Here is a 14,340-nt window from a genome sequence, read left to right as displayed (position 1 = left end):
TCCTACAACTTTGGCAAACATTCCCTATAAGTTCTGTTAAGGGTTTCAGGAAAACATTGTCACTTTATGTTAAAAGAACATTTTCAGAATGTTTATCATTTAATATAATGTTCCTATAATGTTAACTGTTAACAAAGGAAGAATATTTCTGGTCCAACATTCTGTGGATGATATTTTTTAGGAAACTGATTATAGAATGTTCTACTATAAAATGTTCCTGCAATGTCAACTGGTAACAAATGAAATGAAGAACACTGTCCTAGCAACATTCAAAAAATGTTTTAAGGATGTAATTTAGGCCTCAGATTACAGAACATTTTTTATGACAGGTTCCCACAATGTTACATGATATCAAAGAGAGAACATTCTGAAAGCAACATTTTGAAAATGATTTTGGGATGTTGTTAAAGCCTCAGATTATAGAGTGTTTTTTCCAGAATGTTCCTATGTTGTGATATGTGAACAAAGGTAAAACATTTTGTCTGTAAGATTCTGGGGATGTCTTGGGGACATTGTTTACATAACAGATTATAGAATGTTCTTTTTAAAAAATGTTCCTTCAATGTAACATGATAACATAGTTAGAACATTCTCAAAGCAACATTTGGAAAATGTTTTCAGGATGTTAGTAAGGCCTCAGAATACAGAGTGTTTTTTATAAAACGTTTCTACAAAGTTACATGGCAACAGAAGAAGAACATTCTGAAAGCAACATTTGGAAAATGATTTTGGAATGTTAGACAGCAGAACTAACGCATAAAGATGGAAGATGCTAAACAGCGTCGGCTCTCTGGTTGGGAAATATGAGTTTAAAAAAAAACCCAAGGTGGAACAGTTGTTTTGTTGAAAGTGCTGCAGATGTTTAATAAACACATAAAGTGCATATATATTTCCTTCTTTGTTGAGTCTCTTTGCTCATGCAAAATGAAACGCGATTAATATAGATTAAAAATGAATGATATTTAATCATCATTAATCAAAATTAATCCACAGCAACCCTGTGATTAATCTGATAAAAAGCTCTGATAGTTTGACTGCACTAACTAAAATACCAATCAGCGGAAAAGAATATGTACAACATAAACATAGCTCAGTTATTAGATGCAATGTAAAAGCAATGTCCACAGTCATGCCATTATTTCAGTCCACTCTCAATATATATTGAGATGTCATTTCAGTCACTCCCTAATATAACATAGAGAAGGCCTTTTACCTGCTCTTTTGTAATATAATATTTTTAAAAAAGAGTCAGGTCTTTTACCTGCTCTTTTGTTCCAGGGTTAGGGTTAGGGTTCCAGACACTTTCTGGAAGCTCCGGCGTAGTCCTCATAGCTGTTGTAGACCAGGTAACATTTGTATCCCACTCAGTGACCCTTTTGGCAACCTGAGAGTCAGAAAACAACCAGAGATATTCTGTTAATGCCTGCTACTGGCAGTTTAGAAGAAAAAAAGCTAAATTATCACAGTTAATGGAGCTGCCATGTCGTATATCTGTCATGTCTAACAGTTTTCTTCCAGTACATTAATACTTCGTAGTCTTTGTGATGTTTTATTATGTTGGTCGTTTGTCCAGGACAACAGACGAAAGTGAGCTTTTCTGCTAAATTTGGTGGATGCATCTGGTTCTTTGCAACTAATGCCAATACACACTGTCCTGTAACTAAATAAATAAATACAAATCATTTGACCTTACCAACAGTGTTCGTACATTTCAACTAATATTTGTTGATTGTTGTGTGTTTTGGTTCTAGGTTGAGGAGGAGAAGACAGAGGGCTGGAACTAGCTGCACGTCCTCTCTGGCTGACACCTCCAGCTCTGTCACAGCAGCTCAAGGGTCCTCCACCACGGAGCCCACGACAGACTCAGACCATCAACAGGAGCTTTGTAGTAGTAAGCCTATCACACAGGCTTGTTAGCCCAGGGATCCGACTGTTGAGCTCATGCAGGGTTGCACATAGCTCCATAACATTGGTTTGTGCTGTTAAAATGTTCGTTTGTGCTGTTATGTCCTGGAGCAGAAGCACAAATGAATGACACAATTTATCCAGAGGTTTTGGTTGGGTGGGGGGCCAACTTCACGCAGGTTCCAGAACAACCTATGAAGTAGGGCTGTACAATTAATCGTATCACAATCACAATATGGTCTGTTGCAAGTTTCAAATCACAGGATGATGCAATAATCCTCCCACCTTGCACATGGACTTTTTACACTTGTACCATCAGGCAGGAGACTGCGGCACGTTCAAGCACAGACCACCAGACTCCGAAATAGTTTTTATCCAGAGGCGGTTAGGCAAATGAACTCTTGTTGAACCTTGAAGTCCAGGAATGCACTCTTAATTGGCACTTTACTGCTGTGCACTTTAGAAAATAATATTCTTAGGCTACGTTCAGACAGCAGGTCTTAGTGCACAATTCGGATTTTTTTGTGAAATCCGATTTTTTTGTGTGCTCGTTCATATTACAAATTAAATGTGACTTCTATCAGTTCTCAGTATGAACTGAATGCGACCCTGAAGAGACTCGCATACGCAAAAGAGGTCCTGACGTAATATGTGACCACGCAGCACACACTGTGTTTACAGAAGTAAATATGGATGTATCTCGTATCGGCGTGTGTGGCACTGATAAAGTTTCTCTCCAACCAAAGTTCATCACCATTACAGTCAAATAATTTTAAGTAGAAGATTAAAAAAGAGGAGAGCCAGGTTTTTTGCTCTGGCCTTTTGTGGTGCAATGGCTGCTGCATCTGTACAATGGAGTATTTGGATACTGCGGTCAAGCCAGCTGCAATTCTCCTCTGCATGGTCAAACCAGCCACTAGCCTTTTTCTTGTGGGTGATATGAAAGTGCATATCTTTTTTGTGGCAGAATGTTAATTTAATTAATTTTTAAATGCAAGCTACAAGTTTTTGTGTTTAAAAATAAAGAAGAGAGCTTATAACATCTGTTTGAACTTTTGTTTCTCCTGCTTCCATTTGCATTTTCAGATGTCTGCTTTCAGGAGTTCTGTGAAGTTGCTTCTAAAGAGAAGTTGCATGCAAACACTTTTAGAATGTTTTCTACAGAACATCCTAAATCTTTGTGGGAACAAACGAAACAGCTGAAAATATTTGAAGTACATTAGGGCATAATATTTTAGCAATGTTTTAACTTAACATTTTCTGAAGGTGAACCCAAAATATTTTTATAATGTTTGCAGAGAACGTTATCCAGGATAATTCTGGGAACATAAAGAAAACTTCCCGCTCAGGACGTTTTAAGAACATTAGGGCATAATGTTCGAACAATGTTGTCACCAATCATTTTAAGAAGGATACCGCCAAACATTTTTAGAATGTTTTGAGAGAACATTATCTTGGATCATTTTGGGAACGTAACAAAAACTTCCCCCTGAGAACATTACAAGAGCATTTTTGGCCACATTCTCAGAATGTTTTGAGAACAAAAAATTGCTAGCTGGGTTCAGCCCAATCTGTATTTTGTCCATGAAGTTGCAGTGTGTTCAAAGGTCCTATTCTTTTCTACTTGATTGGTTTTCCTTTTTGAATAACTTCAAAGAGGTCACTTTTCCTTTTTGAGATATTATCCCTTATCAACAAATCATTTTATTTCATATTACTAATATTTACAGTTCTTTTACCACCTACAAGTGTTTATTTTCACACAATATTCTAATTTATGCAGTCATGACAGTTACTGTCAACAGCATAATTACACTCCTTTTTTTTAGTGTATAAACTAATTTATCTTGATCTGGGTCTGATACTTTTATTTGTAGTAGAGTAGGAGCTGAGTTGGTATGTAGGTCTACTCCCAGTCCTTGTGGGTTGAATTTTTTGTGGAGCATGTTAAAATGTTCATAAACTCCATCAGATGTGTACACGGCCTTGAGCTTCTGAATGATTCCCTTAATGAAGAGAAGCGTGTGGGTTGACTCTGATGTCCGTTGTTTGTATCTAAACCAAACTTTGTGTCACAACAGTGTTCCTTTTTTGTGACAACACAACACAGATGTTTAGTTACACCAGTGCAGAGCAGACTCCAACACAAACATCACATAAACACACAAGCACACACAAATGTGAAACACTCAACCTTCAAAAGAAATAATATAATTTTAGATGAGATTAAATAGAACTTTAGTAATACCTTGGGCAGAGTCCTCATTAAACTATTTATATTCACAGTTAGAGTATATTTCAGTCCATTGTATCATGACGTGTCGTATCACCAGATTCTTGTGGCTCAATCCAGTGAAAGTCTCTATTTGTCAAACAGAGAACTGGCTCAGTCTTGTTGGCAGGTTGCATCTTTAAGGATCCAGCTCCTTGATATCAAACTAAGGTGTTGACAGCGCTGATCCACGCTGACCCGTGGGCCTGCAGGATGGATTGTTCCCGGCAGAGATGACAGCTGAAGCTTTGCTGGAGGAATTTGGTTGTCTGCGTTGGCGCAGAGGAGCGGCCGCTGCCCTGGCAGCTCATGTATGACACTGTCGACATGATGTCTGCGTCTCAGCTCTTTGGGCAGCCGGGGAGAGCCGATGGAGTTCCCAGCATGCCACTGACTGATTCAGGTGGAGCGTGAGGCAGGGCCTTCTGCTTTGGGGAGGCTTAGCCTGCAGGGGGCCCTCCTCCTCCAGGCTGCTACAGTTAACAGGCTGCTGGGAGTTTGTTTACCAAATAAATGTCTCCGCAAACAAAGACGAGGAGGAGTGAATCCTTCTGCTGTATGTATGTGTTTACAGGGTATATATGCATTTTCAGTAAATGTTTATAAAGGACATGAGGACATCTTCCTTTATAAAATATGACATATCTAGGGTGATTTGAAGTTTAAAAAATGTTGTAATTCAAACATACATTTTTAGGCAGAAAAAAATTCCATTTCATTTCAGATTAAAACCAATGGTATTGTGACAAATATACAACTTAACATATTTTGTAGCTTTGACCTTCCCCTGCTGAAAATTAGTTTAAGAGAAATTTTAGTTGTTCCTTGACTACGTTTTTTTTTTATTTTTTATCTTTAACCATATTATTTTACTCTAGCCTTAATTCATTAAGTGCATCATAATACAAATATAAAATACCTACTCACAGCCAGTTAAACATATCGATCAGCAGAGGGAATCTGACACACAGGTTGAAACCGTTAGTAGAAATGAATAAATAAATGTTAAATAATAATAATAAACATTTAGGAAAAATGTTTCTCAAACTGTTTTTATTTTTAATAAGGCATTTGAATTCTAAATGTGATAAATTGATCAAATCAATACATGGTTATACATGTACTTTTTTCTCTAATGAGGATCTCAGTTTGACTCCTCAGGTCGGTGGTTATACATGCTGTCAGTAAAAGGTGTGAGATTATGTTTGTTCAGCTGAACTGATGCTTTCAGTCCATTGGTTAATCAACAAATCCCTGTTAATCTGGGGCATTTATATACAGCAAGCTGCGCCAGACATTCATTTACCTCATGTACTCAACCCACAGGAGGGAAAGAATAAAGTCGTCTGAACATTTTAATGGACTATTTCAGCCTGAGATTCAAATAATTAAACATTAAGACATATGAGCTTGAATATGGAGGTGTTTTCTTCTTTATGTGCTATTATGTCAGATGATATCACAATGTGATACTGTGTTATTGCCTTTCAGTTTTTGCAGAGGTATTACTGATTTAAACAATGCTGATTTGACAGTTCTTTTATTCATATATTGTGGGTGTGGGGTGAGTGAAACATTTTTTAAAATGTTAAATATCAATTTTTAAATATGTTGTTTAGTAATAAAGGAGTATATACAGTCATGGAAAAAAATATTAGACCACCCTTGTTTTCTTCAATTTCTTGTTCATTTTAATGCCTGGTACAACTAAAGGTACATTTGTTTGGACAAATATAATGATAACAACAAAAAATAACTCATAAGAGTTTAATTTCAGAGCTGATATCTAAGCATTTTCCATGTTTTCTTGATAATAACCAAAATCACTTAAGTTTTTCCATCAATATCTATGACATTGTACTACCAAAAACAGTGCTTTTAGGCATTCCATGTTTTCTTTTCTGTCAGCTTTAGTCACATGATACACACAGGAATTAGTACTTGATTGCATAACCATTGCTTTTAGTGACTTTGCCTAATAATTTTTTCCGTGACTGTAGATAAAACACTGTTATTCTGTATAAAATAAGTCCATTCTGACCCCTGATATGAGAGGAGGAAATAATATTTTTTTCATTATAATTGTATCTTTCTCTGGGTTGGATATATTAGGCAGTAAGTGAACATTTAGTTCTCAAAGCTGATGTGTTGGAAGCAGCAAAATGATCAACATAATGAACTGAGTGACTTTGACCAGGTCCATATTGTAATGGTGAGGACTGGGTCAACTGCAGGTCTTGATGGGTGGTCCTGGTCTGCAGTGGTTACTGTAGTACTGACCAAAATGGACTAAGGAAGGACATCCCAGTATCAGGACAACTGATCATATGTGGGAGGTTTTGGACAAATAAATCTGATCCATGGAGGTCCACCTCTCTGCTTCTAGGACTTCAGGGTTCTGCTGCTAATGTCTTGGTCCAGATACAACAGCACACCTGCAGTGGTCTGGTGGAGTCTAGGTCATGGGTCAAAGCTATTTTTTGTGGAAAACAGGGGACCTACACAATATTAGACAGGTGGTAATAATGTTACACCTCCATAGATGCTTGACTGGTGGAGATCTGGTTGCTATTCTCTTTCTTTTGGTCAGTACTAACCACTTTACACTGGGTATCAACAAGATCTGGAGATGCTCTGACCCAGTGACTTGACCCAAAGTTGCTCAGATCTCTATTCTTGGCCATTTTTAGTGTTTCTAGCACATCAGTATTGCAGACTAAATGTTCACTTGTTGCTTAATACATCCAACCCACTGACAGGTTTCATTGTAATGACATAATCAACATCAAAATCACTTTGCCTGCCAGTGATTAGAATGTTATGGCTGATCAGTGTAAATACAGTTACATGAAAAATATACATTAGTTTATTGGTATGTTATTCAAATGGAGTTAGATTAAAATGCAAAAATGTGAAAAGTTACACCTAAATATTTTTGTCTGCAGGTCGTTTTTAACTTATTCCTTTCACTGCTCTTCTAAAGTAGACGGATAATTGAGATTTAGATGTAATGTAAATCATTATACATTTTATGTGTAATGTGAAACTAATAACACTTAATATTTATTTGGAAAACTTAAAGAGGATTCTGTAGTTGGAGGGTTACTACCGCTTCATAATGGGAGTGGATAGAAAGTGCTCTGAATTAAGCCAAAATTTGGCTAAGAAAACAAAGCTTTTGAGTTGTTGTCAATTAAAAAGGCTTTAAAGTTGAACCTGACATGTGTTTTAATGTATAAAAATCAACTGATTTGAATCAAAATGAATTCATTTATTCAACAAAAGTGTTAGTAAAGGACATAAAACATCTCCTAATTCACTGTAAAATGTATTTTCAATCTGAAACACACAAAAGGAGGCGAGTGGAGGAGTCATTATATAAGAAATGTAACTTCAAACCACTGTGTTTGACTAAATTGCTATAAATATATGATGTTGTTTGCCCCCCCCCCTTTCTTTTTTTTTTTTTTTAAACTTTTAATATGATGGGGACCCCCTATACATGATAGAAGAGGTGTTTTGAATGTACTTCCAGATTAGCTAGTGGTAGAAGACAGATATCTACTACATGTGCACATTTAGTACAATGAACTACTTGTACAATAAGTTCTTGATGCTAAGATAACAGGATGCCACCCAGTAAAACACATGGAGCAGCTTCCCACTGTGTGATATTCAACAGTAAGGGTCACTGGAGGTATGACTGCAAGCAAATGGCACCATCTGTCACACACTTATAGCCAAGTCTCCACGGCCCTGCAGGAACAAACTCAGGCACCGGCTTTATTTGCACCTTCAGTGCTCAGGTTTAGCACCAACATTCATCTATATGTTATTTTATTGAATACACTGAGAATTAAAGTCTAAATGTATGTAAATGTGGTGGTCGTTTATTCATTTTGTCACATTTTATAATAGAACCTTCAGTAAAGTTTTTTTTTTTTTTTTTTTTTTTTTTTAATAAAGACTGAATCGTAATAGATTATAGTTCAGTAATGATGTCTGATATCATTACAAGAAGCTTTTTTTTTTTTTTTTTTTTTTGTACAAGTACAAAACAATATAGCGCCTCATTGAATTTATTGTAGCCTGTGTTGCTGCTGTTTATTTAACACTAGGGGGCGCGCCAAGCAAAGCAACTGAAAACTGAACCTGCAGAGTGAGGGTTAACCTCATGCATTTACAGGATGTCAGTCCATTAATGCTGCTGCACAAGCTTCTCAGAAAAAACAAAACACCAGCAACAAAAACACAAAGAAGCTCCAAATTTATTGAGTAACTTCATCCCTGATTAAATTGTGTCACAGTTTAGGATGAAACAACATTCTCACTATTTATGGTCACTTTGCTTTTTTTTTTTTTTTTTTTTTTTGTTCATTTCAGTCAGTTTATAATATCTGGGTTTAAATGTTTGTAAATATTTTTCTGTTGTACTGGACGTAATCACACTGTCTGAGATCACTATTAAATGTTGCTCTTTACTCTTTAAACTTTTCCATATAAAAGTGAACTATTTCCTGTTTTGTAAATGCATTAAACTTGTTTTCATAAAGGGGTATGAACTATATAAATAATCTGAACTGTGGTATGTTAAACTCATCCTTTTTTTCCTAATCTATGCTCCTTGCATAATGATATTCAATAACTTTATTATTGCTTTTACAGTTTTTTCTGCTTCCTTTCACACTTCATGCAAAACCAACTTTACGCTCATTTTCAGCACATGTGAAATGGAGATTTATTTCTGTTGTTTTGAAATGTTCTTGTGTCTCTTCTGTATGTTTTGTCTTTAAAAGAGGATTTCCAGAAAGTCTTAAAAAATAAAACTTTTTACTCTTTATTTGTTTTGATAGTGCTTCCATCTTCATGCATGAAGTAGACGTAAAGTATAAAAGCAAAGCTATAAATGCCTTCATTTGTGCTATAAATATATAGTGAGAATGTGTTTATTCATGTGATGTATTGACAAAAAAAATCATATTCATATATTTAAATACATTTTAGAACAATTGTTTGCTTTTGGAAGATATGTTTAATGTTTTACTGACTTGGTTTGAGGTTGTGCAAAAAAAGCTATCATATAGTTTCAAAGATTTTGCAGAAGTAATTAGGAAAAGGTACGTATTGGGATACCATTAAGTAATTGTTTGTGTGCAACAACAATTTGTACATATGTTTATATTTGTAGACTTGTGGGTGGGTGTATGCCCTTAATTCCATGTAATAGCAAAATGTATGAAACTCCTTAATGAACACAAAGTGGTGTCACAGAGGAACCACTTCGCACACCTGGACATGATCTGATGCAACATAAGAAAATATCTGAATGATCTGACGTGGACTGAAACAGGACAATACCCAAGCTAATTCAACCCTCTTATCATGATGGGATTATATTGTGACTCATTGACCCACCTCTTTACCGTTGTACTTGAAGTTTTGATACTGCCCTGTCTGTGCTTGTTGACGTCTGTTGCTTCTTATGTCTTTACATTTTTGTTATATTATATAATCGTACCCAATTGTATTATTTATCGTATATAAAATGCAAAAAAAACCTCAACCTCATTCTTTTTGCCTTGTTCACTCTGTCACAGCAGATTAATGTGAACAGCTGATGTGTGGATTTGGTACTGGTGTTATTTGTGCGAATGTGGTATATGATATTCTGATCATGCTTTCTTTTCTTATATTCATCATTTAATAGGTCTTATGTATTTTATTGTATTTTTTGTAGTTTTGTTTGTCTGTTTTTTTTTTTTTTTTTTTTTTTTTTTCCCTTTCTCTTCTGCCCAGTTTACTCAGTTCTGGTTGTAGTTACTGTTACCATTATAAGTATCTCCATGGTTGTTACTGTTTGTATTGTTGATATTTTCTTGTGAGGGTCTTCGCCAGCTTCTTCTCTCTTGTTAGGTCCGGCATTGAAATGTGGTTCAACAAAACCCATAATAAACACAGCAGAATATCAAGGGGAGCTTCATATACTTTATGAAGTTTCCCTTGGCAAAGCAAATTTGTTCAGCACCAAAAGGAAGCCACACTACCATTCTGCTGTTATGATGCTGGACAAGACAAGTTAAAAAAAAAAGCAAAAAAAAAAAAAAGAAGTAATTAGGAAAACTGTAACTTCTTTCATTATCTGCTGATGCACTAATACAAATGAGACAAAAAAAAAAAAAAAAATCTATGCATTTTGTGTTTATTGTGGAAGAACAGCGCCCTCCTACTGCTTTGTGCTGTAAAACAATTTGGGAGAACTTCTCTCAAAACCTATAGTGGCTCACATGTGAAGTTAAATGTTACTGATTGTTTGCTGTATTATCCAGCCTGTTAAAAAGCTTCAGTGACGTGATAAAACACTTCCACTCCACTTCTTGAACAACAGACATTCAGCTGCACAATAAGCTTTCTGCAGAACAGAGGGTCAAACAGTGGGGAGATGCAAACAAAGCAGGCTGGTTTACAGTGTGTGTGAGTCACTGGGGACGCTGGTGTATTTTGAGGGACAGCACATTACCTTGAGCCACGGGGAGCTGCCTGGTGGTCTGCCTGTGAGCCCAGCTGTTGTTGCTGATCCTGGGGTGAAGCAGGAGAAGAGGGCAGAGGAGCTGCATGGCAGGAGGGTTGAGTGGCATCAGAAGGCGACATCTGCCAGTCCTGGGGGTTCGTGAGCCCACGGCTGGGCCTCTCGCTGGCTCCGGAACATGCTCGACATTGTCTGACAGCATTTAGCTTGGTGTAAACACGCAGCTGGAAGCAAGAGGCTTACAGGAAGCAGGCTGCACAGACAGGGAGGGGGGCTGCAAGTTTACAGTGAGGAGATGCTCAGGGGGAGTTTGGGAGGTGAAAGAAGGCAGTTTTTACTTCTCAAGAACTTCTTCAGAAACTGATTTTATTTAGAGCATGAGACTTAAAAAAAGAAGAGACAATAATTTCTTCAATTTCAGGGATTTCAACAAACATTTCTGCACTGTTTTGCAGATTAGAATGAATTTTATTTAGCTTGGAATTTATCTAATGATAAGATGTCAAAAATGTTTGAGTCTGAAAATTCCACTTTTAAAAGCACAACTTTTGGTTCTGAAATGAATAAATATGATAAAACAGTGTAAATGTAAAACCTTAAGCAGAAAATACATAGAGAAAACAGAAATGAGAATGTGACTTTCAGTCTGAATAGAGAAAATGGTTTGTCTGACACTCAGCAAAATTATTTTCACTCAAGAAATTGTTCTTTTTGATTGTGTGTCGATATGATGAAGTGCTTGACCTGTGCCATGTTTTGGCATTATTTTTTTTACCCTCCTGAGACCCAGCAATGCATATTTGTCCTCCGTAGGTGACAAGAGTTTCACAGCTTTATTTATAATTTAAAAAAAATGCTGTCCACTGCAAAGGACATTCCATAAAAAAAATTAATAAATCTATCAGAAAAAAACAGTTGCATCATGTTGTTTCCAATCAATACAATTATTTAATGTAAAAAAAAACCAAAAAAGCCAAAACTTTTCCTGTCCTGCGTCTCAGGAGGATATGAAAAAACTTAAAAAAAAAAAAAAAAGTGTTGGCAGTAACAGCTATAGTTTTAACAGCTTCTTAAAAACAAAAAGGTAAAAATCAAAAACCAAGCACACGTGGAGTTTAAAAACACCAGCTGTAACTGAAATACAGACTACACTTCATTCTATTTTTCTGTCTAAATCTATATATTTCTTGACAAATGGAAATAAAAATGATAGAAACGTGGCAACACTGTCAATGTTAGTGATACCTCTCAGCTTCTCCTGACAATAGAAAACACAATAAACAAATATGTAATTAAAAGTGAAATAATAATCAATATAACTGCATGTTCATCCTCCAGTTGAGCCTTATGAAGCCAGTCTGTGTCTCTGAGCAGCTGTGAGCATCGTCCCCCGGCCTTGACAGGTTTATTTAAACTAATCAATAACTTGTGTTTCCTCCAATCATTATCGGTGTTTCTCATGAATTATTTACAGATGTCTCCCACACACGGATACTTTCTTTCTCCTGCTGCTAATCAATATTTGATAATGCAGACCAGTTGACCGGCTGGCTCGGCCTTCATGTGATTTCACTGTTAATTTACATGTGAGTTTTCAACACAGTGACATTCACCAGAGTTCGTCGTGTTATTTAAAGTAGAACATCTGCTGTTTAATGTGAACTCAAATATCAATGATTATTTTTACAGTGTTTATGTGTGCTCTTTAAAAAATCACATTGACTTAATAAGCTGACCTAAAATACCAGACACTGTTAAAATATAGGCCATTGATAGGTGTTACAGTTTCTAAAGTTTATTGATGATGGCAAAAGGCTGCACACTTTACTCTTCACACCTCATCAGTAGGTGACACTTGATTTAATTCAAAAGAGTTGAATTCAGCACAATATCTTAGGCTGCAGTTTTGATGCCAAATAAAAGCTCATAACTCATCACTAGATGGGGGAGACGGAACTCAAATTAATGTAAATATAAGTTAAAACACCACCATGGAAAATGTGCTATTGCAAATAAAAGTCAGACATTCAGGTGTTTTCTGAAAAGAACCCATTTCAACAATGAAATGACTTTAAATTGACTCATTTTAGGGTTCAATGAAATAGAAATGTTCTCAACTGGTGATTTAAAATAAAATGTAGCCTCAATATTATGTGATTTTTAAGCATTTCATCAGATAAAATGTATAATGGTGCTCTGGAGGCTAATAAAGTAGTGAGACATATCAAAATAAGCTTTGTGTCACCAAGCCAAACATACATTTTTCAATCCAAGTTTTCAAAGATCAATCCTGCCTTCGCCTGACAAGAGCTGTAATTAATGAGCTTTTCAAATTCTTTTTTTTTTTCTAAATATAAAATCTGCAAAGAAACAAGGCATCAGATAAAAGCAGAAGGGTATATTCCTTTTAAATGTGGAAAAGAACAAATAGAAATCTCCTAAAAAAGAAATTTGCTTTGAAATGCATTTCACTTGAGCAATCCGTCCCTCAGTAATTTTTCCTGTTAGGGTCCTAAGCACAAAATGGCCAACACATAAGCATGAATATTATGCAGAATAAGAAGAAATTCCCTGTAAATTGAAGGACAGATAGCGAGGGCCCTGCTGCGTGTTGTTTTTTTTTTCCACAGGCCTGCTCACATCATCGCCTTCCAGACCCCTGCACATGAAACACGGACTTGCTTTTCAATTCAGAGATTACACTCTCACACTCTAAGTTATTGTAGCGCTTGCACACAGCTTAGACTGATAGGCTTTTTCTTACATATTCCCCGTGTTTGTTGCTGTCGGCCTCGGCAAAATACAGGATCAGGATCAAATCCGTCGGCTTCAAAAGAGAACCAACTAGATCTGAAATTTACACAATTAATTCCTCAAAGATGCCCCAAGAAAATGTAAGCCTCTTAACTCTTGATATTTTCTAAGAGTCTGGGAAGGTTTTTTTCTTTTTCTGGGAGGAAATATACAGGCCTGTGTTGGGCTGAAATTGAACAGCTTACAGCTTTTCCCTCCTGTTTGTCAGAGCAGCTGTTAGAGCTCAATAGGCAGCTTAATGCTTCCAAACCGCCTGCACTGTATCACTTGAAATTATACAGTATGTGAGGGGGGTGGGGGGGGGGGCAGATAAAGGCAACATTTTGTTTGATTCATCTGCTTGATGACATGGTGATGGTATTAAAGGGCCTGTGGGCCTGCTGCTCACTCTGTGGTCGGTGTTTGGCAGAAAGGTAGACATTCCTGTTGTTAGAAAATTAATCATGTGAATGTGAAATATGTTGTAGATTTGATTTGCAGGAGGATTCATGGTCCTAATTTTTAAAAATGTGCTCGAAAAAGCAACAGAAATATAGATTTAGATAAAGAGCCTAAAGAAAGGTGAGTGAAGGGGTTTTTCTTCTCAACAATTTCTTCGGAAACAGGTTTGATTTAGGACATTGAAATTATTAGAAAAGCGTCAGTTTAGGTATAAAAACAGAGTAGGCAGAACCTAAACCAGCCTGAACATTCTGTAAAATGTCTTCGTCAATTTAAGTAAAACAATCATTAGTAGATTAAACAGTCGAAGGGGTTTTGGGGGCGTAGTGTTTCCTGGCGGAGAGATGGTGTTGTACAGATTTTAAAGCCCCTTGAGGTGAAT

The sequence above is a fragment of the Sphaeramia orbicularis genome, chromosome 6, assembly GCF_902148855.1.
Source record: "Sphaeramia orbicularis chromosome 6, fSphaOr1.1, whole genome shotgun sequence".
Taxonomy (NCBI): domain Eukaryota; kingdom Metazoa; phylum Chordata; class Actinopteri; order Kurtiformes; family Apogonidae; genus Sphaeramia; species Sphaeramia orbicularis.
Note: the sequence above shows the minus strand (reverse complement) of the source record.